Source organism: Chiloscyllium plagiosum, unplaced genomic scaffold (assembly GCF_037043375.1).
Source record: "Chiloscyllium plagiosum isolate Xiang-an unplaced genomic scaffold, Cpla_swu_hap1 HiC_scaffold_26, whole genome shotgun sequence".
Taxonomy (NCBI): Eukaryota; Metazoa; Chordata; class Chondrichthyes; order Orectolobiformes; family Hemiscylliidae; genus Chiloscyllium; species Chiloscyllium plagiosum.
Window position 1 is genome coordinate 11,654,313 of NW_028270164.1, and position 25,996 is coordinate 11,680,308.

At 43.4% G+C, this 25,996-nt stretch overlaps 1 protein-coding gene across 15 annotated transcripts in view; it reads left to right on the forward strand.

The window, feature by feature from the left end:
* The window catches only part of plekha6 (pleckstrin homology domain containing A6), a 341,146-nt gene that overhangs the window by 132,351 nt on the left and 182,799 nt on the right, over positions 1–25,996 (forward strand). The window contains exon 1 of one of the 15 annotated variants that reach the window (XM_043716436.2): positions 20,682–20,832. The exons of 13 other annotated variants lie outside the window; for them this stretch is intronic. The gene's annotated coding sequence lies outside the window, so the exon portion shown is untranslated. Of the gene's footprint in view, positions 1–20,681; positions 20,935–25,996 lie in introns of those variants that run through there. One more of the 15 variants, XM_043716438.2, reaches the window with a different exon arrangement.

Consider the following 25,996-nt stretch of genomic DNA (forward strand, 5'->3'; position numbering starts at 1 on the left):
TTCAAATACAAGGAAAGGAAAATTTAGATATTCGTTTTGGAAATCAGAAACAAAAACTGAAATAGCTGGAGAAACCCAGCAGGTCCAGCTGCACCTGTGGAGAGAAAGCAGGGTCAACATTTTGGGTCCAGGGACTCTTCACCAGAAAGGTTCTGAACAAGAGTTACCTGATTTGAAGTGTTAACTCTGCTTTATCTCCACTGATGCTGCCAGACCTTCCAGGTTTCTCCAGTGAAAAGGTAGAGTTCTTGGGGTCTGAGATGATGCAATGAGTTACTCTTCCAACACACATGTGGATGGAGGGAGAAGTTTGCGTGTATTTGAAGTATGGAGAAACCAGACAGAAATGATCAAAGGAACAATGATCGTATAATTATAAATGAAATGGAGAATGATACTGGAAAGATTTCAACAGAGAGCCTTTATTTCACACAATGAATTTATATACAAGGGGTTTTGTCAGTAATCCGAGCTGAAGCCTTTACAACACAGAAGGAGCTCATTCACTTCCACATACTTTGTACCATTGCTCTGCTCGTTTACTCTTTTGTTTCGCATACACCCATCGTCTACAAATTACAGTGATCCATTTCTCTGCAAGTCTGTTTATCTATCATTAGCGCTGGCAGTTCTGCAAATCTTCAATCACGTTTATGTTGGGTTAGAATGTCAGTCTCCCCCGATTGAAAGATTCTTTTCCACAACAGAACTGCTTCGTTGCCTTGAGGCAACATGAAATTAAAATGCAGATCTCTATATTGGTTGAAAAATATAATCTGGTTTCCAACTGGCCCGTTGAATTGCCAGAAGTTCTTCTCAAGAGCTGTTGTCCATCAACTGGAAAAACAGTCAATTTTTCTCCCCATTAACATCTTGATAACCAGTGAAATAATTTGTGGCTGAGCATTTTTATTAATTAATTGTTTCATTTTAGGATTGCTATCCATCTCTCAATTACTATGTGAAGTCTCTACAAGTTGAAGATTTATCTCATGGCCACGGTTGCAAGCAAACGGTGGGGGGGGGGGGGGGGGGGGGGGCTGGGGGGATTATTGTGTTTTTGATATACTTTTTATTTTCATCTTTTTTGGACACTTTTTGGTTCAACATTACTGAAGACAGACATAAAGTCAAAGCTTTGCATCTTGCTGTCATCAGGACAGAAATGCAAGAAAGCTCAATTCAGAAAGGGAACAGCAAACTATGAAGCTGAGAGGAGGGTGCATTTTGCTAGACAATGGGCAGTGTCGTGATACAGCTGGAACTGCTAATTTTCCATCTTAGTTAATTGATTAATTTCAAGCCAGCCAAATTGACTTTGATTGATCAGGGCATCGCTATAGGGATTCAATTGGGCTTGACTGTTTTTGTAGCCCTTTGATCACAGAAATGGCAGAGTCTACTGGTACTGGAACTGTGGGGTGACTATGCAAGTCTGCTCATTTGGAAATACACAGAACAGACGCGACGTTGTGTTGGGAATTGGCAGGGACCGAAGGAAGAGATAGGGCTGCATGGGATAGCTAGGGCCTCAGAATGGGGGAGGGGTGGTTGGTAGACAAGAATGGGTGGCCTGATCTCTCCCTAACTTCCCAACCAGCCTATTGCCTCATAGAATCCATAGAATTCCTACAGTGTGGAAACAGGCCCTTCAGCTCAACAAGTCCACACTGAGTTTACGAAGATTAACCCACCCAAGCCCATTCCCGCACCCTATTACTCTACATTTACCACTGACTAATGCATCTAACCTACACATCCATGAACACTGTGGGCGATTTGGCATGGCCAATTCACCTAACCTGCACATCTTTGGATTGTGGAAGGAAACCGGAGCACCTGGAGAAAACTCATGCAGACATGGGGAGAATGTGCAAACTCCACACAGTCACCCGAGGCTGGAATCAAACCCGGGTCCCTGGTGCTGTGAGGCAGCAGTACTAACCACTGAGCCACTATCTCCCCACAGCCTGTTTTATAACCTCCGGCTGATCCCTGCACTTGGCCATATCCTTTTATAGAGTCATAGAGGCCTACAGCATGGAGACAGATGCCAGTGTTGGACTGGGGTGGGCAAGGTCAAAAATCAAATGATACCAGGTTATAGTTCAACAGGTTTATTTGAAATTGCAAGCTTTTGGTACCCAGCTCCTTCCTCAAGCATGGTATGATAGAGAGCTGTAAGACATAGCACTCAAAGAACCATTGGGATTGTTCAGTTATTATTGTTCAATATCAGACTCATGTTTAATGTTACACACCATGTTTTGAGTGTTGTAAGAACCGATTATTTGAACATGCTTGACATTGTTGCTGACTACAAACAGCTGAAGGGTTGTTATTTGTTACATTTACCAGTCATTGGGATATATGGACAACTTGGAATCAAGCCAGAAATTCAGGTATCACATTATTCATCTGTTAGTTATGAAAATATTAGAGATGGAGTGTGGGATGCGTGTGAATCATTGTTTCACTTGGCAGGACAGTCAGTGGGAGGAATAATGAAACATGTTGGTGAGGCCACAGTCAGAATATTGTGTGCAATTCTGGAATCCACGTAATGGGAGGGATATGATTTCACTGGAGAGGGTGCAGAGGAGATTTACTGGAATATTGCCTGGGCTGGAGATTTCTAAATATGAAGAGACATTGGACAGACTGGGGTTGTTTTCCACAGGACAGAGGTATATGGGGGGTGGGGGGCATGGTACATGTTTGAGATGTATAATATCATGGGGCCATACCTGGGATAGATAGGAAGAGACTTTGATGGAGGGATCAGTGACTGGAGGTGTTAATTTCAGTTAAGGGGCAGGAGCTCAGAGGAGATATGAGGAAAAATCTTTTCATCCAGAGGGTGGAGGGAATTTAGGACTCACTGCCTGTAAGGGTGCTACAGGCAGAAACCCTCATAACATTGAAGAAGTATTTAGATGTGTACTTGTGATGCCAAGGCTATGGTCCAATTGGTGCAAAATGGAATTGGATAGTTAGATGGTTGTTTTTGAACTTGTGCCCCAACGGGCCTTTGACTCAATGCGGAAAAACATCCTTTCAGAGTTGGCAACCCTTCAATTGTTTTTGGCAGGCGTCGTTGTGGACAATCCCTGCTTAGACTGTGAAAGGTACTGTGGTGCTCCCTTTGTATAACTACTACTCCAGCAGTGGTCACGCCTACAAGGCTCACTGTAGGAAAACCACGAGTCTGAGGCCTCACTGAGAGGAACTGTTGCCCTTAAACCAGGGCTGTGGTGGGAAGGATGAAGCTCATGCCTCAATTTAGTTTTATCTAATAGAAATAAGACATTCTGTCATTATCCACAATATGAGTTCATAGTTCCATATACATTGAAACATTGCCATCATTCTGTCCATCCAGCCAGTTCACTTTCAGAGGCAGGTTTAACACTACACTGTAACTTTTAACTTAGGTTTCTCTACCTTGCTAGCTCTTATTCTACCCTTCAAAGGAAAGGCCTGGCACTTTCACCGTACCTTTAACACTCTCCCTCTTTATCCCTCCCCCATTACCACTTTGTGTCATTAGTTTAGCTCGTTGTCACATGGTTTGAGATAGCAATGTTGTTAAAGGTGCTGTTCATTTTCAGCTTCCTGTCTCATTGAACCAGGATGCAGCTTCTTGTATAGAACAGTTGATATAGAAAAGGCCATTCAGCCCATTGAGTCTGTTCAGACGCTTTCTGAAGTAATGTGGATACTCCTGTTCCCGCTCTCTTTTATTTCTGCAGTTTTACTTTAGCTTGCAGGTATAAATCCGGTTACCTTTTGAAAGCTACTAAAGAATATGTATCCACCATCCTACACAGCAGCGCCTTCTATTGTGTAAAGGAGTTTGTTCTTGCATCAGGTCTGGTTCTGTGTAATCACCTTAAATCAGCATCCTCTTTTTATAGAATCCCTACAGTGTGGAAAGATGCTCTTTGACCCAACAAGTCCACACTGACCCTCCGAAGAGTAACCCACCCAAGCCCATTCCCCTACCCTATCACTCTGCATTTTACCCCTGACTGATGCACCTAACCTTCACATGCCTTAACACTACGGGCAATTTAGCATGGCCAATCTACCCTAACCTGCACATCTTTGGATTGTGGGAGGAAACCCACACTGACAGAGCGAGAAGGTGCAAACTCTAGGTGCAGTCACCCGAGGCTGGAATTGAACCCAGGTCCCTGGCGCTGTGTGGCAACAGTGCTAACTGCTGAGCCACCATGCTGCCCCGACTAACCCTTCAGCCAAGGAAACAGTTTGTCTTTACTTACTGTATCCAAAACTTTCAGGATTTTTAGAAGCTTATTTTCAAATCTCCTGTTGGTTTTCTCTGCTCTATGGAGAAAAACCCTACTGAACAGCTGCTCCATTACCTTAAGGCAACATGGAATTAAAACATAGATTTCCCTATCAGTTCAAAAATATCTGGTTTCAAACCGACTCATTGGGTTGCCAGCAATTCTTCTCAAGAGCTGTTTTCTACCAGCTAGAAAAACAATCATTTTTAAAATCTTGATAATCAGTGAAATAACATGGCTTCATTCACTGTAACATTTTTATTTATTAATTTCTTCAGATAAGGGATTGCTATTCCTCCCTCAAGCTTTGTTCTGGAGTCTAGAGAACTTCAAGAATAATATCCAGAATGCTTCATCCCTAAAATTATTCCAGTAATTTGAAGTAACACTGTGTTCAGCCACCTATCCCAATGTCCCAGGGGTGACATTTGCAATCACAGAGCTGCAGGCCTAAACTTTAAGATTGATAATATTCGATACGGAACATACAAAACACAGAAACAACCAACCCATCATGTCACTGTTGGGGCGAATGCTACTTCCAAGCCTCTTCCCACGCTTTTTCAATCAGACTTCATCAGCATAACCTTGCATTCCATTGTCGTTTTTGCCTTGATCTATCTATAACTCAAATGCATTTTTATGATTTACTACTTCAGGCAGTAATTTCTGTACCGTCTCCAGCCTCCGAGTTAAGACGTTGATCCTGAATTTTTTACTGGATTTACTGGTGACATTACTATTGTTATAACCTTGAGCTTTGGCTTACTCACAAGTTGAAACATCTTATCGACTTTATCCCATCAAACTCCTTCATAATCTTAAGATCTATCTTAGAACTTATGCAAGGAGGTCTTTTGTTTTTGTTTATTTTACTTGAGGCAGTTTTGTGGGATGGTGGAGGGTGTGTCCACTCCTGTGGGAGTAATGACTACTTAATATTTAACTGCCAAATATATATACAGTAAAGACTAGATGAACAAAGGCAATGATATGCTCCTGATTCTAGAGTAGTTATTAAATTTAACCATCTCCTTTAACAAGTAGAAAATATCACAGAGTCATGATAACTTGTGTTAAATTGAGATGCAGATAATCATGGCAGTTCTTCCTAACTTACTGTCTGACTAGATTACTTACTAAAAGCTTCAGATAAATGCTTACATTTAAAAAAACATGATGAGAAATGCAATCCAAAAAAAAACATGTAGAATGGTGAAACTTTACATGGTAGCCCATTTCATATACTGCTAAGCCAGTCCCTGAAGGTGTTTGTGTTTAAATTTAATGTCATAAAGTCATAGAGTCATACAACATGGAAACAGACCCTTTGGTCTAACTCAACCCATGCTGGCCAGATATCCTAAATTAATCAAGTCCTATTTGCCAACATTTGCCCCTTATGCCTCTAACTCTTTCTATTCATGTACCCATCCAGATGCCTTTTAAATGCTGTAATTGGAATATATGTCTTGTCAGACTTGAACAATTGATTGAATAACTAGTCTAGAAATTAAGCTGATTTTATCCTGATAGTGTTATCCTTGTTTCTTAGCTAATAGAGGGTTAGTGTTGTCAGTGAAATATCCACATTATATTTCACAGGAAACATGCATATAAACTCAATAACCAGCAGTATTTACTCATTCTTTATTATTGATGGGTGCAAGGTATGGTTGCCAAATTTTTTTTTAGAATCCCTACAGTGTGAAAACAGGCCCTTTGGCCCAACGAGTCCACACCAACCTTCCGAAGAGCAACCCACCCAGACCCATTCCCCTGCCCTATGTTTACCCCTGACTAATGCACCTAACCTACACGTTCCTGAACACTATGGGCAATTTACCTAACCTGCGCATCTCTGGATTGTGAGAGGAAACCGGAGCACTCAGAGGAAACCCATGCAGACATGGGCGAATGTGCGACCTCCACACAGACACTCACCCAAGGTTGGGATCAAACTTGGGTCCCTGGTGCTGTGAGGCAGCAGGGCTAACTGCTGAATCACCGTGCTGCAATTTGCTGATGACACAAAGATAGGGAGGAAAGTGACTGGTGAAGAGAACACAAGGAGGCTACAAAAAGATAAAGATGGGTTAAATGTGTCGGCAGAGATTTAAAAATGGCGTATAATGTGGGAGGTGTAAAGTAGTCCAAATGGGCAGGAAGAGTATAAAAAAGAAACACATTACCTAAATGATCAAAGATTATAGAGCTCTGAGCAGTGCAGGGATCTGAATGTCCTAGTTATGAAGATGACAATTCAGATATAGCAAGTAATTAGGAAATCTTACAGAATTGTACAATTTATTGCAAGGGGGAATTGAATAAAAATGTGCAGAGGTCATGCTCTAGTTCTGCAAGGCATTAGTGAGACCACATCTGGAGTACTGAGCATTGTTCTGGTCACTTCATTTAAGAAATGGGTGTAAATGCATGGATTAATACATGGAATAGGTTGTCAAAGAAAGATTGGAAAGGCTAGGTTTGTAACTGCTAGTGTATAGAAAAGTTATCAAAGACCTTTCCCACTCCCCATTGTACTCTCTTCTAACCACTTCTGTCAACAAGATGTAGAAGCCTAAATACGCATGCCAACAGATTCAAGAGTAGCTTCTTCCCCACTGCTATTAGACTTGCGAATGGACCTCTTAAATTTAAATTCTAACATTGATCATGCTTTGTACAACTCCTGTGCAGCCATAACCTTGTATGCCTTGCTCTGTCTAATCACCCTATGATCTGTATGTGTTTATATGTTATGATCTGCTTGTTCTGCTTGCAAAACAAAACTTTTCACTGTACTTAGGTATACGGGACAATAATAAATCAAATCAACTCAAACAAGTAAGAGATAACTTCATTGAAGCATCTAAGATCCTGAGGGCTCTTGACAGGGTGGATATGGAAAGGATGTCTCCTATTCTGGGAAACTCTACAGCTAGGGGCTACTTTAAAAATTAGGTCATTTAGTTTTGGTGGCTTCAAGCCTTTTATGGTTTATAAATGGCTCATAAATAGGCCATTCAGCATTTATGATGCACTCCCACCTCTTCCTACCTTTATTTATCTAACCTCATCCTGTCATTGTAATCATCAATTCTGGCTTCCTTCATATGATCATCTAGTTTCCCTGAAAATGGATCTGTACGAATCACTTTAACTACTCCCTGTGGTTGAGAGTGTGGTGCTGGAAAAGCACAGCAGGCAGCATTTCTGATGAAGGGCTTATGCCCGAAACGTCGATTCTCCTGCTCCTCGGATACTGCCTGACCTGCTGTGCTTTTCCAGCACCACACTTTCGACTCTGATCTCTTGCATCAGCAGTCCTCACTTTCTATTACTCTCTGTGGTAGCATATTTCACTTGGGTAAAGACAGATTTTTTTTCTGATGTCTACATTGGATCTTGATGACTACCTTATATTAATGGCCTCTAGTTCTGTTCTTCCCCACATTTGCTCCGTTTCCACTCTTTCAAAATCTTCAGTCTTCTTTAAGAATCAAGCAACCCATCATTTCCTGATTTGCAAATCTGTACATTTTTGTGATCATCCTTATAAATCTTCTCTGCAGCCTCTATGTTCCTTTCATAATATGACAACCTGAGCTATTTGTAGTGTTGGAAGTGTGGCCTGAGGAAGGTTTGATATAGGTTTAGCATTAACTTCCTTTCTTTTCAATTCTGTCCCTTCAGGAACAAAACCTATTGCTTTTTAAAGTGGCCTTGCTAACATTTAGTGATTGATGCATTTGTACTTTGAGATCCTTTTATTCTTCTACCCCACTTAGACTTGACCTTCCAAGTAATAAGTAACTTTATCTTCCTACTAACATGTACTAACCTGCATTTGTCTCACAGGCCAAAAGTCATTTACCAACTATTTGCCATTTCAGAAAGTTTATTAATGTCCTCCTGCAATATGTTGTAATCATTCCATTATCAATTATCCTGCTAAATGAATTATTCTGCAAATCAAGAAACTTTGGATTCCAAAGTCCAAATTGTTGATGTAAGTTGTGAATAGCGGTGATTCCAGCCCTTGCACTATGGACTGTAACTTTCTGCCACTTTGAACCTTTATTCCCACTCAGCTAGCCATCCATGCTGACACGTGTCCCTTGATTCTGTTTTCCTTTGACCTTATTCACGATTCTATTTTGGGGAAACCTAAACTGAAATTCAGATAAATGACATCCATGACATTACCTTTATACACTTTTACCACTACTCACTCAAGATATTTGATAAAGTTGGTCATACAAAATTTTCTCTTTTGAAGTTGATTCTGAATATTCCTTATTATCATTTTCATTTCCAGCTGTTGTTTTGATTCGCTCCTTAGGGGATTTCATTTTTTCCCTATGTTAGGCTGAGTGTTCTATCAATCCCCAGGCCTGTTCCTTCCTCACTTCTTAACTAGAGGAATAACACTAGGTGCTGTGGTTCTGTTCGCCGAGCTGGAAGTTTTTGTTGCAAACGTTTTGTCCCCTGTCTAGGTGACATCCTCAGTGCTTGGGAGCCTCCTGTGAAGCGCTTCTGTGGTGTTTCCTCCGGCATTTATAGTGGCCTGTCCCTGCCGCTTCCGGTTGTCAGTTTCAGCTGTCCGCTGTAGTGGCCGGTATATTGGGTCGGTATATAACACTAGGTATCTACCAGTCTTCTGCCGTGACATCTCTCAAATAATTGTATCAATGGAAGTGTTTCTTGAAGTCATGTACTTGTCTTTTTTGGAACATTATAGTTTGAACCCATGCTTCAAAGCTCCCTGTGTGTACGCTCTGTGCAGTTGAGCATACATTGCTTCAAAATTATGTGTCCTCAGTGATTGCAGTGTACCTGAGCCAATAGCTGAAGGTGGAATCCTGTGGTCTTCCAATGACACTTTGCTGATTTTTGCTGAGTCATGAAGGGATAGCTGCCAAGGTGTTAACTTTCACCACACGAGTACTGTTCCCCGTTGGTTTGCTTAATTGAGTACATGTTTACGCTGGATGCACAGACACAACAACAACCTTTTCAAGACATTAACAGGAAAAGACAGGTTAGATAAAAATAAACTATTTCCACTGGTTTAAGATTTGAGGGAGTTGGTCTAAATATTCGGAGCAGACCATTCACAAGAGATGTTAGGAAGCACTTCTACACTCAAAGGGTGGGAGAGGTTTGGGACTCTCTTCCACGAAGTGGATGCTGGATCAGTTGTTAATGTTAAATCTGAAATGAATATAATTTTGATAAGCAAAAGTATTAAGGGATGTGGGCTAAAGGCAGGTAGATGGAGTTAGGTCACAGATCATTCATGATCTCATTGAATGATGGAACAGGATGAACGGCCTGTTCCTTTTCCCATGTTCCTCACAAGCAGCTGGGTGCAGATTCTTTCCACTGGGTGTGTGAATTTCATTTCACTCCTTAAAGTCCTTCTGAGTGAAAAATGCATGTCTTTTCTTTAGTCTTCCATATTATGTTGGGGGGGGGTGTTTCCGTGCTGTCCAACTCTTTGACTTCATGTGGGCCTTGTGGTAAAGCCAGCATTTGTTCCCTAACTGCCCTTGAGATGTGTGTCTTATTGTACTATCTCAGAGGGCAGTTAAAGATCAACCATGTTGCTGAAGTCACATGTTGGTCAGACTGGATAAAGGTGGCAGATTTCCAACCCAATGGCCATTAGTGGATCTGCTGAGTTTTTGCAACAATTGGAGATCCTTTGATGATCGCCATTTCTGAGACTAGCTTTGTCCTTCCTGATATTATTCACTGATTTTAAATTCCACAAACTCCATTGTCCCCAAAGAATTAGCCATGGTTGCCAGTCCAATGATGTTACGACTATGTCACTCTTAATTCTGCTGAATTTAGAGCTGTGTTTAAGCAGATGTCAGAAGGCTGTTAAAGTCGAGTTTAGACAATACAGACTCCTGTTCACTCAGAGTTGATAACAGAATGTGTAAATCTACTTGTTTTTGAGCCCCTTTCATTCTATTTCTGAATGCAGAGCTCTGCCCTGGGTTCACACTTGCCAGGATGGACATTGGAAACCAGTCAGTGTAAAATCCTGGTGTGTCTCCATTATTCACTGACATTAACTTTTCACACGTGGAAGTGATGGGCCAGGAGGTAGCCTAGTAACTTGCTGTTGTGGCTTCCTCTATGCAAATTCCACTCCCCCCTCAAACCCCAAACCCCCGAGAAAATAGTTTTTAAGGAGGAGTGAGTGCCCTTGCACTTTGGTGGCTTTGTTATTGTTTAGGGAGGTACTTGAGAACAGGCGTAGGCCATTCAGCCCCTTAAATTTGTTCTGACGCCACCCAATTTGCTAATGGCTGATCTGTCCCTCATTTTTAAGGGGAAGGAGAGAGTTGTGAAGGGCAGGGTGGGGATTGTTGTGGAGGCAGGGTAGAGACAGTTATGGGAGAGTGTTGTGATGGAGTGAGTTATAGGCGTTTGGGGTGGAGGGTTTGTGATGGGGAATGGGGTACAGAGGGTTGTTGTGGGAGGTTGGAGTGGCGAGGGTTGTGATGGGGAATGGGGTACAGAGGGTTGTTGTGGGGGGTTCGTGTAGAGAGGGTTGTGATGAGGAATGGGATACAGAGGGTTGTTGTGGGGGGGTTATTGTGGAGAGGATTGTGATGGGGAATGGGGTACAGAGGGTTGTTGTGGGGGGTTAGAGAGGAGAGGGTTGTGATGGGGAATGGGTTACAGAGGGTTGTTGTGGGGGGGTTAGCGTGGAGAGGGTTCTGATGAGGAAGGGAGTACAGAGGGCTGTTGTGGGGGTTAGTGTGGAGAGGATTTGATGGGGAATGGGTTACAGAGGGTTGTTGTGGGGGGTTAGTGTGGAAAGGATTGCGATGGGAAATGGGGTACAGAGGGTTGTTGTGTGGGGGGTTAGTGTGGAGAGGGTTGTGATGAGGAAGGGGGTACAGAGGGTTGTTGTGGGGGCGTTAGCTTGGAGAGGGTTGTGATGAGGAAGAGGGTACAGAATGTTGGTGTGGGGAGGGTTAGTGTGGAGAGGGTTGTGATGAGGAAGGGGGTACAGAGGGTTGTTGTGGGGGCGTTAGCGTGGAGAGGGTTGTGATGAGGAAGGGGATACAGAGGGTTGTTATGGGGGGGGTTAGCGTGGAGAGGATTGTGATGAGGAAGGGAGTACAGAGGGTTGTTGTGGGGGTGGCTTAGTGTGGAGAGGATTGTGATGAGGAAGAGGGTATAGAGGGTTGTTGTGGTGGGTTAGCGTGGAGAGGGTTGTGATGAGGAAGGGAGTACAGAGGGCTGTTCTGGGGGGTTAGTGTGGAAAGAATTGTGATGGGGAATGGGATACAGAGGGTTGTTGTGGTGGGGGCGTTAGCGTGGAGAGAGTTGTGATGAGGAAGGGGGTACAGAGGGCTGTTGTGGGGGGGTTTAGCGTGGAGAGGGTTGAGATGAGGAAGGGGGTACAGAGGGTTGTTGTGGGGGGGTTTAGCGTGGAGAGGGTTGAGATGAGGAAGGGGGTACAGAGGATTGTTGTGGGGGGGTTAGTGTGGAGAGGGTTGTGATGAGGAAGGGGATACAGAGGGTTGTTATGGGGGGGTTAGCGTGGAGAGGATTGTGATGAGGAAGAGGGTACAGAGGGTTGTTGTGGGGGGTTAGTGTGGAGAGGATTGTGATGGGGAATGGGGTACAGAGGGTTGTTGTGGTGGGGGTTAGTGTGGAGAGGATTGTGATGGGGAATGGGGTACAGAGGGTTGTTGTGGGGGGTTAGTGTGGAGAGGGTTATGATGAGGAAGAGGGTACAGAGGGTTGTTGTGGGTAGGGTTAGCGTGGAGAGGGTTATGATGAGGAAGGAGATACAGAGGGTTGTTGTGGGGGGTTAGTGTTGAGAGGATTGTGATGAGGAAGAGGGTACAGAGGACTGTTGTGGGGGGGGTAGTGTGGAGAGGATTGTGATGAGGAAGGGGGTACAGAGGGTTGTTGTGGGGTTGGGGTGGAGAAAACTGTTTTAGGAAAATGTACAAAGGACTAAGAAACAGAAAGCAGCTGCTACCTTTTGGAAGCTGCATTCTTTAAAAATAAACTATTTTTTTATCAGTAGTTTTGAGCTGGAAAGCATTCAGAAAATTAAACTCTCCAATGGCAGCATTTCATAAATGTTTAACATTTAGTTCCCTAGTTTTGTGAAAGTTTTTAATATTTAATTAGTGCTGAGTGTATGTGATTTTCTTTCATAAATGCGGTTTTCTCACTATCTGTTATTCTGTTGCCAAAAGACGCTGACTCATCATGAGGTCTAGTTACAGTAGTGCTGCATGACTCCTTGTACCTCATCTAATTCATCGTTCTTCATGCCTGAATGTAGGTTTGGAGTGTCCCTACAGAAGACTTGCAAAAAGAGCTGGAGTGAGGCTCATCACAGCTATGCCTCAAAATTAATATTCTTGTTCCAGTGTTCGAATCCTCATGACTTGATGGAGCTGTATTTAATGTTAGTTAAGAGTATTGTGTGCAGTTCTGGTCGCCATCCTATTGGCAAGATAAGATTCTGCTCGTGAGAGGGCAGAGGATGTTGCCTGGGCTGGAGCTATTCAGCCTTGAAGACAGACTAGTTAGGCTGGTGTTGTTTCTGAGAGCATAGAGTGCTGAGAGAGGACTTGATTGGGGTGTATTGAGTTATGGGGGACATAAATGGGGTAGCTAGGCAAAACATCTCCCCTTATTGGAGGGGTCAATAACCAGGAAGCACTGTGGTAAGGTAAGGAACAGAAGGTTTAGAGGGGATTTGAGGAACTTTCTTTCACCCAGAGTTGGCATCTGGAACTTACTGTCTAAAAGGGTGATGGAGGCAGAAACAGTCAAGACATTTAAGAGGTACATGTATAGGCACTTGAAATTCATAGCATACCAGGGTATGGATTAAGTGCTGGTAAATAGGATTAGAATAGCTGGATGATCAATGACTAGTCTGGTCAGGATTGGCTGAAAGGATATTTTTTTACATGCTGTAAAACTCTGTGCACCCAGTCTCTCTAATCCTCTCCAATTACCCCAACCTCTGAGATTGCTGATTCATCCAATTCTGATTTCTTACCCATTCCCTGCACTCCATTAGCATTCCTGCCTTGCAACCACCTTGGCCTTAAGATCTGGAATTTCCCCTCCTTCCGCCTCTTCCTTTCCTTAATATCTGTACCGGCTTCAAGTCAGCTGCTGTAATATCCATGTGGCTTGGTGTCAAATCTTATATGTTGCAATCTTGAAATCCCCTTGGATCTTTTTCCCTGTATTAAGAAAATTTTCGATCTGAATGCCCAGACTTTCCAAGTGGGCCACTAGATAGTATTCCTCCAGGGTTCCTGTTCCTCACTTTCTTTTCATTCCTATAGTTCAGGGAACACAGATCGGGACTCAAACCTGGATCCATCTGATCAGCCTGTTTTCCCCAGAACTGTGCTTGTGCAATCTAACACAAACATGAGTCTCTGTTTGATTCTGGCATTCTTGTGCATATTTGAAATTTCTGAAGTCAAGGGTTGTGCAAATCAGAGAAATGATGCAGGGGGCTCGAACTGGGGTAACCACGCTGTGACTCAATCACTTAAAATGTCAGCTGGGAAGGTCATGACGATCTCTGACTCAAAAAGCCCAGGCAACTGTTGTTTTTTTTAGATATTGGTTCAATCTGTGGGGAGGTGGGCATCACGGGCAAGACCAGTATTTGTTACCAGCCATTAACTACCATGGAACTGAAAGAGGGAGTTAAAATTAAAGCACATTGTTGTGGGAGAGGAATCACTCTCTGACTGGGTAAGTAGATTTCCTTCTTTAAAGGACATTAATGAGCCACATGGGTTTTTTTTTAATGACAATTGTTGTGATTGTAATGAAGTCAGCCAGCTGGATGTCATAGAATATGAGTTCCCTGATTAGGACTGATAATCTGGTCCAATCAGGGAGCTCTGGCTGACATATAAAAAGGGGAGTGTCATCACACAGCACTGCCCTCTGATGTGAAGGGCAGTGCTTGTCACTGGCCACCCGGGTGTTTTCCTGTCTTCCTGGTGGTGGAATTTGAATAAAGATTCGTGCACTTTGTGTCTTTCACTGTGTCTCACCCCTGCACACACACACCATGGGTACTGGGGATAAAATAAGCACTACCGCACTTAGGTGGTAGTGTGGGGGTTAAAAAAAAAAGGGGAGTGTCAGCAATACTGACACTCTGACACCTGACTCTGAATGAGGCAGTACTGAAGTCAAGGACAGTTCATGTGTAAGTAAAGGGTAACATGGTGACAGGATACCAGTTTCTTGGGAATTATTTCAACAATCCAATGATAGGTTTGTGGTCTCTATTATTGAGACTAGCTTTGTAACTTCAGCTTAATTAATTGAAATCAAATTCCAAGAGATCTGACTATCCCAGTCTTAAATATATTCAACATATGAACCAGACTAGGCCACTTGGTCCTTCTAGCCTGTTCCGCCAATTCATAAGACCATGGCTAGTCTGATTTCAACCTCAGCTCTACATCCCTGCATATCCCCAATTATATCAGCATGAAGCATTGACAAGCTCTGGGGTAGGGAATTCCAAAGATTTACAACCGTTTAAGTGAAGTAATTTTTCCTCATTTCAGTCCTTCATAATTGACCCTTACCCTGAAACTGGGTATATTTTATCAGTCACAAGGAATTCTGATTAATTTTCGCAACCTCCTGTTTTATTTCCGACCTCCTCCTCCGCTCTAGAATGTCATCCATAGCTTTGGTTTGATGAACTATTTTTAGTGCAGAACTATTTCCTGAACAAATCATGTACCATTTCTTTCACATTTGTATTTAAACAAACCCAAAACAGAAAATTAACTCCTTTTCAGTCCTGAATTATGTTCCTGAGAATGCAGACAAAGCGTGAAAGGGATACTTTTACGTTCAGTTTTTCCTTGAACTGAGGACAAGAAAGCACTTACATTAGTACCTCCAAGCACAGAGGGACTGGGAAATCTGGGAAAACCAGGAAAAACCATCTAAAGGACTGTGGATTGATTTGTGAATACAAAGGGCACAGTGCTGATGAATCTGTACATTGATTCTAAGTAATTCTTAAAAGATCTGGGGTAGATTTTGCAGCAGCTAAGAGAGAGAGAAGGCTGCGTTCCCTTCTTGACATCAAGTCATTCTTTACAAACAATTGACATCTTCTGAAATGTAGGCCCTGTTATATTGTCAGAAACATTGCAACCAATTATTACACAGCAAGTTCCCAAATTTTTAGAGATGTTGGTTGGAGTTCAAGTGTTTGACAGGACACTAGAGTAAACTTGCTTGGTCTTCTTCAAACTGAGTCATGGGTTCTTGTAAATCCATCTGAAAGGGCCTTGGCTTAACACCTTTCTCAAAGAAGATGCATGTTTATCGAACTGACTCCATGAGCTGTTCAACTCTGCTTAAATACTTGAGGTGATGCTCTCAACAGTTCCCTTGATAGCTTTGCTGTCCAATGTTAAACTAAGGGCAGGAACTTTTCCATTCAGCACCAGGGCAGAAGGGCCTTTGATGGAATATCCCACTGAGAAGAAGGCATTTCTGACAGTGTAGCACTCCCTCCATCACTGCACTGACTTGTCAGCTTGGGTTATGTAATCAATACTCCCAATCCTGAACAAGAACACTTAGCTAAGATCCAGTGGAAAGAAATTTGATGGAATTTTCACAGACCTCATGGAATCAGTGTTGCTCGCAGTACATTATTAAACTGCAGTTTTTACTCTGTATCAATTTAGTCCTCATCCATGCTGCTGCATCTTGAATTATGGTGTAATTTCACTGTGATCCCAGTACAATTTTGTTGTGATCCCAGTACAATTTTGTTATGATGCCAGTACAATTTTGCTGTGATCCCTTTATGATTTCATTGTGATCCTGCTTTCATTTCACTCCAGTCCCAGTAAAATTTCATTGTAATCCCATATAATTTCTCTGTGATCCCAGTATGATTTCACTGTAATTGATCTGATCAGATTAGTGCCCTTAATGATGGCTTCTTGTCCATATGAACAAAGATTAGGTTAATACTCAAATGCTGTCATGTTCTGTGATTCTGGAATTTTTTATGACCAGCAATCTTATAACTTTTTTTTGTGGGCTACATAGATCAATTATTGAGTGCAAATCCATGTTGCCATTAACGAGCAGTTGCCAATATCAACAGATGTTGCTGACCTGATTCAGGAGCTGTCGACAAATTAATAATGCTAAGAACAGCCCTGTTGAAACATCCAGACAAATGAGCACATATCGGAGGGAGTTACATGGTCCCTGCAGGTTGGATAGTCAAAGTTCAGAAGCTGTCTTGGTGATTGAGAAGGTTAAAAGCTAGTTTTCTGAGCTCAGGGTTGAATAGATAAGATTTCCAACTGTCTGGTGCACCCTGTGATGCCAAGCAAGGAACAAAGTGGAATCTATGGTGGTGTGATGGGTGCTGAACACAGTCGCTTCAGACTTCTTAACACTAAAGCAAGTTATTGTGGATGTTAGAAATCTGAAATCAAAACATGAAAAATGTTGGAGAAATGCAGTAGGTCTGGCAGCAACAATGGAGAGAGAAATTGAAGTATAAAATGAGATTTGAACATGTGGACAGCCCAAAGGTCATGAATCTATTCCACTCTCATCAGCTCATTACAAATATGAAGGAAGTAACAGCATTAATATGGAATTAAGCTTGTGATCAAGGAAATCCTTTGTTTTGTCTGATCTGTCTCTCAACGAGCCTCCTTTCCCCACACACACCGTTTCCTCCAGAGACTGAACTATTCAACTGCTCCAGCAGCCCTGCATGGTGCCCTCCTTCAATGTCACCGCCTAGTGCTGGAGCTTTCATTAGTCTGAGTTGCTGGGTTATGAGATGGAGCTGGGTACTGAGAGCATACAGGTGGAATGTGATTCATTATCATTGGATGCTATCACTGAGGACAGCATATATAGCTGGAAAATAGTAGGCTTCTTAAAGATGCTTTGGTGACCTGAGTAGTAACTATACAAATGCAGGGTTGGTGAGTAAGGTGTTACAATAGCTTCTGTTATTTTGGCTGGCACTAGGCGAGGGCATCATGTTCAATTGGAAGACAGCCTTTCTGGGCATCCTCAGCATTTTTGGTCCAATACCGATGGATGTGTTTCCTTCATTGACTCTGCAACTTTCTGTCGGCTTGTGTTCTTGCGAAATGTCTTGGAATATTTAACTCTGCTGTGGTGCTACATAAATGCAAATAGTGTCAAGTGGTGAATTGCGAAGCAAAGAATGAAACAGCAATAATTTACAATAATCACAAAAGCACAAATAGTGTTCCTGCAAGCAAACCCGTGATGTTAATGCAGCTGTTAGCCCAGCCAGAGGACCTGCCTTCAGGGACAAAACTGTGAAAACGAAAATGCATGGGGAAGTGAGAAAGCAGATTAAATGTAGGAACTGGGTAGCAGGTTAATTGTCAATTCTCTCTGAATGAGAGAAATGACAATTGGCCAGTGTTGAAGATGGATACTTCTGCCCCAGACATTTGACTTGGGTGTTGGCTGAACTTTACATTGTGGAGTTAAGTTTTAATGCAAATCTGCAATCAATCTACTAACTCGGTCCTTGTAACCTGAACATCACAACTGAAGTGTATTTTAATACTCTGTATGTGGTGGTGAATCATATTTGTGATTTATTTTGCTGTCTCCAGCCCCAGAACGGATAAGGTTTCAGTTGTATTAATTTAACAGTGACTTCCTCGTGATATATGTCAGGATTAAGTCGGGCACAAGTGACTTTCTTTTTGTTTTGGTATAGGGCTATGAGCACGCTACTTTTTTTGACATATAGAATTAAAATAAATACCCTTGCTCAAATACTTTACCTGCCAATGCAAAGTTAACATCTTTGAAGGGATGTGGACAAGATCAAATGTGAAACAATATCCTCCACTGAATAATCGTTGGGCTACTTTCGGAGCATCCTTTGGTGTCAGGACTTACAGAACCCCCAGACCCTCTAATGTATCAAGAGGGTATATTCCCATTTCCCACTGTTCCTCCTTCACCATCTGAGAGTCAACCTGTGGCTGAACTGTTCTCTCTTTAGATTAGATTACCTACAGTGTGGAAACAGGCCCTTCGGCCCAACAAGTCCACACCGACCCGCAACCCACTCATACACCTAACACTACGGGCAGTTTAGCACGGCCAATTCACCTGACCTGCACATCTTTGGACTGTGGGAGGAAACCAGAGCACCCAGAGGAACCTCACGCAGACACGGAGAGAATGTGCAAACTCCACACAGTCAGTCGCCTGAAGCGGGAATTGAACTGGGGTCTCTAGCGCTGTGAGGCAGCATTGCTAACCACTGTGCCACCCATGGTGTTTCACCTTTAAACACACACAAGTGGGGCAATACACTGTTCGATTCAACATTCCTACTAATCTGCTCATATAGTGAGTGGCTAATACTAACCAACCTTCTTGTTATAATATAAGATTTAGACATTAGTATAAAGACCACCTTATACAAACTTGTGGGTGGTGCTTTGCTTCAGACAGAACACTAAACCAAGGCACTCCCTACTTGTTTAAATTCATGTAAAAACCCCATGGCATTTTTTGAAGAAGGGCAGAGAGAGTGTATGTCTCCAGTGAATATTAATCATGGAATCCCCAACTAGGCTATTCAGCCCATCAAGTCCACACCTACCCTCAGAAGAGCATCCCACTCAGACCCAGCCCATAACCCTGCATGTCCCAATGGCTGATCCATCTAACCTGCACATCTTTGGACTGTGGGAGGAAACCCACACAGCCAAAGGGAGATTATGCAAACTCCACACAGGCAGTCACCCAGGGCTGAAATTGAACCCAGGTCCTTAGCACTGTGCAGCAGCAATGCTAACCGCTGTACCACCCAACCAACAGTGAAGTGTGAAGAGCTGCTCACGTGTCCAATATCTGTTTTTGAAGCTTGCTGTGTATAAATTGGCTACCACTTTAGTCCACAAATTACAATGGATGCATTTCAAAAGCAGTTCAGTGCCAGAAGAGTAGTTCCTTTCATGATCTCCAATACACTTGACAACCAGATTCCTCCAGGTGTTGAATGAGGATGGGTTGATTTATTCTTGCCTATGCTATAGGCATTGCTGGCAAGCCCAGCATTTGTTACCTATTCTTAATTAGTTGTGAACTTAGAGGCGTGTTAGGCATTTCAGAGACATTGCTTATGAAGGAGTCACATTTAAGATAGGTTGAGTAAGGATGGCAGATTTCCTTCCCTCAGGGGCATAATGACATTCAGGGCAGAGGGATTGTGTTGTTGGAATGTGGATAATGCTGGAAAGGCTGCAATAATTGTTTAACTGAAACAATTTCCTGTACTGTAGTGACTGTGCAAATCTAAATCCCTTCTTGTGGAGCAGGTCAGTGGAGTTCTGGGATGTATGCAACATCGGCTCAGTGTTTATTACTTATTGCATTTCTTGCCCATCCCTAATTGCCCAGAGGGCAGTTGAGCGTCAACCACATTGCTGTGGGTCTGGAGTCACATGTAGGTCTCTGACCAGGTTAAAGATGACAGTTTCCTTCCCTAAATGACAATAATGAACCAGATGGGCATTTTTTTCCTGACAACAAAATTGGTAGACTCTTAATTTCAGATTGAAAAAAAAATTCAGATTCCACCATTTACCATTGTGAGGATTCAAATCCAGGTCCTGAAAATATTGCCTGGATCTCTGGATTAATGCTCTAGTGATAATAAGCCCCCTCATGTACAGCCATTAAGCAAAGGTGCTGAAAGGGATTCAGAATATATTTTGAGTATTGCTTTTTATTTCTCAGTTTCCTGCAGCATTAGCCTGAACTCACTGTTTAATTACAGGTGACTCCAGTCTTGGGGGGAGGGGGGGGGGGGGTGACAAACCCCAGCAGTGGGGGTGCGGATGCTTGTGGGTTTCTTATGGGTGGCAGTAGGGGAGGAGTTTACAAGGTATTATAGACAAACGAAGAAAACAGTGAAGAAATCATCAGCATCTCTGGTCCCCTCCATATCACCTGTTCTTTGTGTACTGGGTGGGAGTCAAAGGCATTTTTCCCCTCGCTGGTGACACTCATTTGAAGGGGTCTCCGGGCGCTATACGAATGCAAGTTGCAATCAGTTGTTGTGGAATCTGCGGCCTTGGATGAACAGGGTGGGGATTCAGGGACTGAGTGGGGAGGGGGTTGGGGCTGGTAGATATTACAGCTTCTGCTCTGAGCTGAGCTTTAGTGTTTTGATGTTGTTGGGATGCTGAGCTGGCTAATATAGGTTACGTCAGGCAGGATCACACAGCGCTGTAATTACCAGCCGTAAGTCTTGCAGACAGAGATCGCCTGTCACATTATCTGCTCCTTCCCCTCTCGGTACAAAGCAGAAGAGGATCGCACTGGGCAGAAACCTTGAGGTGTCGGATTTCACAGCGGGCTGCGTGCACAGAGACAGAGAGAAGACAAGACTGTGATAATTGTCGCTCGGGTGCGTAGCTTTCCTGGTCATCCATAAGTCATTTTCCGGCAAACCACAGCCGACAGCAATTTGGGGAAGGGGATACTCCAGAGGGTACAGCGAGCTTTGACGGTGTGTCATTTTGTTATGTTTCATTCAGCTTGTGTGGGGTGTGTTCCCTCTCCTGTGTGTGTGTGTGTGTGAGAGAGAGTGAGATTACCAAGTTCAGGAGCAGCAGCGGCGGCAGGTGTGTGTGTGTGTGTGTGTGGGATCTTCAAAGCCAACTTTTGGCAGCTAAATGGGGTTTTTTGGGGGGTGGGAGGTTCTGTCATTTGCAAAGCGAAATGTGTTGCTGAGAGGGGAAAGGCTAACACAGAATCGTTCTGAAGCCGCTTTCAAACACCTGAAAGAGTGGCCTCCGTGAGGTTTATTACTGAGAGTGCAGGTGCTGAGCATTGGGAATTGTGTCAAGTGAACACATTATCCCATTGTGGCTGCAGGAGAGCACGGAGCTAAGCTGTATGTTTCCTCCGAACAAATTCGCTTTCATTTTCATTGTTATCTCATTTCTTACTGCCTTCTTTTTAGGGGTAACTTGTATTTCTTTTTCCCAGTTTGACATTCTGTGTTTAAAAACGTGTTTTCATTTTTTTTTTCTTGTTGTGGCTCAGCGAGTGGTTCTTGATATTGGGGGGTTCCTCGGGTCAGGGGTTCAATTCTCACTCCCAAGCTCCAGGACTTGCCTCTCTGGGCTGGTACTTTCAGCGCTGAGGGAGTGCTGCACTGTCAGAGGTACCATTTTTTAGATGATTAGATATTAAACCAAGTCTCTAAGCATGCCATCAGCTAGCCTGACACAAAATATGCCGCGGTGCTAATTTTGTAAAATAACAGGGGAGTTATTCTCTGTGCTCTCTGTATAAAATTCATTCACAGGACGTGGGTGTCCCTGTCTATGGTCAATCAATGTTAGTGGTCAACATTTTATTGTTTAAAGCTACTTGCTCCACACAAGATAGTGATCTACCTTCTTGAACCACTGCAGTAATAGATACATACACAGCACTCTTATAGAATTCCGACAGTGTGGAGGCAAGCCATTTGGCCCATTGAGTCTACACTAACCCTCTGAGGAGCATCCCCCACCTAGACCCATCCCACTATCCTATCCCAGCATTCCCCATGGCTATTCTACCTAGCCTAGGCAGAGGTGGGTACTGCAGATGTTGGCGATTAGAGTCAAGATTAGAGTGGTGCTGGAAAAGCACAGCAGGTCAGGCAGCATCCGAGGAGCAGGAGAATCGATGTTTCGGGCAAAAGCCCTTCATCAGGCTGATGAAGGGCTTTTGCCCGAAACGTCGATTTTCCTGCTTCTTGGATGCTGCCTGACCTGCTGTGCTTTTCCAGCACCACTCTAATCTTGACTCTATTCCACCTAGCCTGCACATCCCCGAACACTATGGGCAATTTGGCATGGCCAATCCACCCTAACCTGCACATCTTTGTAATGTGGGAGGAAACCGGAGCACCCAGAGGAAACCCACGCAGACACGGGGAGAATGTGCAAATTCCATACAGACAATTGCCCGAGAGTGGAATCAAACCCTGGTCCCTGGCACTGTGAGGCAGCAGTGCTAATCACTGTGCCACCGCACCACCCCATTGTTAGGAAAGGAGTTCCAGGATTTTGACCCTGTGTCAGTGAGGAACGCTGATATTGTTCCAAGTCAGGATGCTGGGTGACTTGGAGGAGAACCTGTAGGCGATGGTATACCCATGCTACTGCTGCTCTTGACCTTCTGCGTGGTATAGGATGGAGGTATGGAGTGAGTCCCAATGAGTCAGATGTTCGTAGATGGCATATCCTTTTCCAACTGTGTGTCGATGGTGGAGAGCGCGAATGTTGAAGATGCTGGATCAGGGAGGGGTGGTGGGGGGTGCCAATATTTATCCTTCAATCAGCATCACTAAAAGAATGATCACATTGTTGCTTGTGGGAGATTGCTGTGTGCAAATTGGTCGCCGCGTATCCTATAATACAACAGTAACTACAGTGAACTCATCACTTTTAAGTGTAAAGCTGTTTGAGAAATCTTGGGCTTATGAAAGGTGCCAAATAGATGCAATTATTTGTTTAGGAAGTATAACCACTAGTGATGTTGGACTGAGTTGAAAAAGCAGTTGCCAAATCTGGAACAGTCAGGTAGCTGATCTTGGTATTTGTGATGTTATAACTGCCCAGGACTGAAGCATCTGCTTTGATGTGTTGTTCAGTGAGTCCCCTGACTTTGGTCCAGTGAACGGCACACATGGGCTCCATTACAGCGTTCCCTGCCCATTCGATGCAGGAGCTCACAAGGAAGTCTGGTTACCTGGGTGAGGTTGAGGTGCCATTGGGCAGGCTGGCATACAGTCAACTGAGCTGTTGCTTGCAGGACCTAGATAGGAACAGATCTGAAGAAGAATCTTAGCAAAACAAGTTGAAATTGGAACTAGTTATCCCAAATGCTGACACCCGCACTGTGCAGGAATGGGAAACTAAATAGACTTCTGTTATTTCACCTCCATTAATCCTTGAAAGTAGTGTCACAGGTAGACAGGGTAGTGAAGGAGGCGATGGGTATTTCCTGCCTTCATCGGTCACTGCATTAAGTATAGGAGTTGGGACACAGCTGTAAAAGACATTGGTAAGGCCACATATGGAGTACTGCATACAATTCTGGTTGCCCTGCTGTAGGAAGGATGTTATTAAACATCCATACTGTCCGGCTCTATGATTTTATGAGTGTTTTTGTTTTCTGGATTCCAGTTTTTGCAATTCTGCAGCACCCAGAGCTGCATTGCATTTGTCTGGAATATTCATCCCAATGATATACTGAGTATCTTTCAGAACCAGGTGGTTGTATTCTCTCAGGATAATGATGTTTCATTTCTCAAGTGTTTTGTAACGGGCGTAAGGAGTTCACGCATTCATAAGTCGATCAATACCAGCTTGCATTTTATAGTGCCTTTAATGTAATAAATGCCCCAAGGAGTGGTTTAAAGTGTAACTAGACACTGAGCCACATAAAGTGAAGTCACAAAGTGGCCATAGGTTTTATCAAAGCATTACATTTAAGAAACATCGCAGAGGAGGAGGAGGCCATGAGTTGGAGAGGTGCAGGAGTAAAATTCTCAAGCTTAAAATCACAGTCACTGATGAACGGCAGCCAAAGATGGAGTGATTAAAAGCAGGGATGCTAAAGGGGCCAGAATTAGAAGAGTCCCGATATTTCAGCAGTTTAGGGAGAGTTACAGAGACTAGTGATGGTGTGATTGTGAAGGGGTTTGAAAAGAAAGATGAGGATTGTAACAGCGAGGCATTGCTTCACCAGGAGCTAAATTTGGTGAGAGAGCCCAAGGATAGTTGGGTGTGAGTTAGGCCACGGGCAGAGGGAATTTGGATGATTTGAAGCCTAGGCAAGGCAGAATGTCAGACATTGGCCAGGAATGAGTAACGAATAATGATGGAGAGAGCTGGACCGTGAGGAGAAAAAACAGGTCTCAGTGTAAACAGAAGCAAAAATCCAGATTAATTAAATTCATTCTTAGTCAAAAACTATAGCACTCTCATTGTTTGTGTCTCTTACTTAGATAATGCAGAACTCCTATCATGTGACATAATTATTAAATAGCATCATTGTGCATCGATAATATTAGATGGTGCACTGTTCTAATATCCTGTCCTTTTCAGGTACCTTTTTAAAGAAGCTGCTATTGTCTTATGAACATTTTCATCCAGTTCTCGTGATATCCTTGGTCAAACAATATTTTGTTGGCAGGATCATTATAATATGGTATTCCCACATGCAATTCACTTACAGTGTGATCATCCAGTTAACTTTGATACAGTAGTCTCCTCATTTGGTATCTTTTACAAATGCTAGCCAGGCTGAGCAAGGAATTGAGTGGCACTGAGCAGGGCAATCTATATTGGGACTTTGCTTAGGAATAATGCCGCCATCTTGAATTTAGCTGAGTCGATATGAGGAGGTTCAAGGATAACAGATACAAGGTAAAGTGTAATGGCAGGGCAGTTCCAACATCGGGCAGCACAGTCGCTTAGTGGTTAGCACTGCTGCCTCACAGCACCAGGGACCCAGGTTTGAGTCCCACCTTGGGACTGTCTGTGTGGAGTTTGCACATTCTTCCCGTGTCTGCATGGGTTTCCTCCGGGTGCTCCGGTTTCCTCCCATAGTCCAAAGTGTGCGGGTCAGGTGAATTGGCCATGCTAAATTTGCTTAGGAATAATGCCACGCATGGTTGCTCAGTGGTTAGCACTGCTGCCTCACAGCCCCAGCGTCCTAGGTTCAATTCCAGCCTCGGGCGACTGTCTGTGTGGAGTCTGCACATTCGCCCCATGACTGCATGGGTTTCCTCCAGGTGCTCAGTTTTCCTCCCACAGTCCAAAGATGTGCAGGTCAGGTGAATTGGCCATGCTAAATTGCACATGGTGTTAGGTGCATTAATCAGAGGGAAATGGGTCTGGGTGGGTTACTCTTCAGAGGTTCGGTGTGGACTTGTTGGGCCAAAGGGCCTGTTTCTATACTGTAGGGAATCTAATCTAATCTAATATATTCTGAGCAAGGCAAGTTTCCTCAGAATCTTACACGTTTCAATAAAACATACCATTTGTACAGATCTCCTGATTGATTAATTTTTAACATGAACTTGGCAACAGATTTATTGCACAGTCTGGTGACCACAATAGCAACAATAATGAGACAAGTCACAAATGACAGGCAGACAGTAAGAGAGGTGGGTGGAGCCGTTATTTTTTGACTAAGTGAACAGGAGCTGCCCTGGGAGATTTGTTGTGAGAATGTCGCTGAAACTCAGAGTGTGGGACTGACTGTCTGGACAAGGGCATCTGTTCTGTCTTCAGGCTCTTCTCAGTCTGATTGCCTGAGCTCTGGGCTTGGAGTCATTGTGTGTTTCCGCATCAGGGTCCCCAGCGTCCACACTATCCTGGTTTGTCCAGGACCGCAACCCAGATCGTTGATGTGATGTTGATCATTCACCCTGACCACCCTAATCAGAAACAAAGTTTGGAATTAGTAGTCTAATGATGACCATGAATCCATTGTTAGGAAAAAACCCATCTGGTTCACTAATGCCCTTTAGGGGAGGAAACTGCCATCCTTACCTGGTCTGG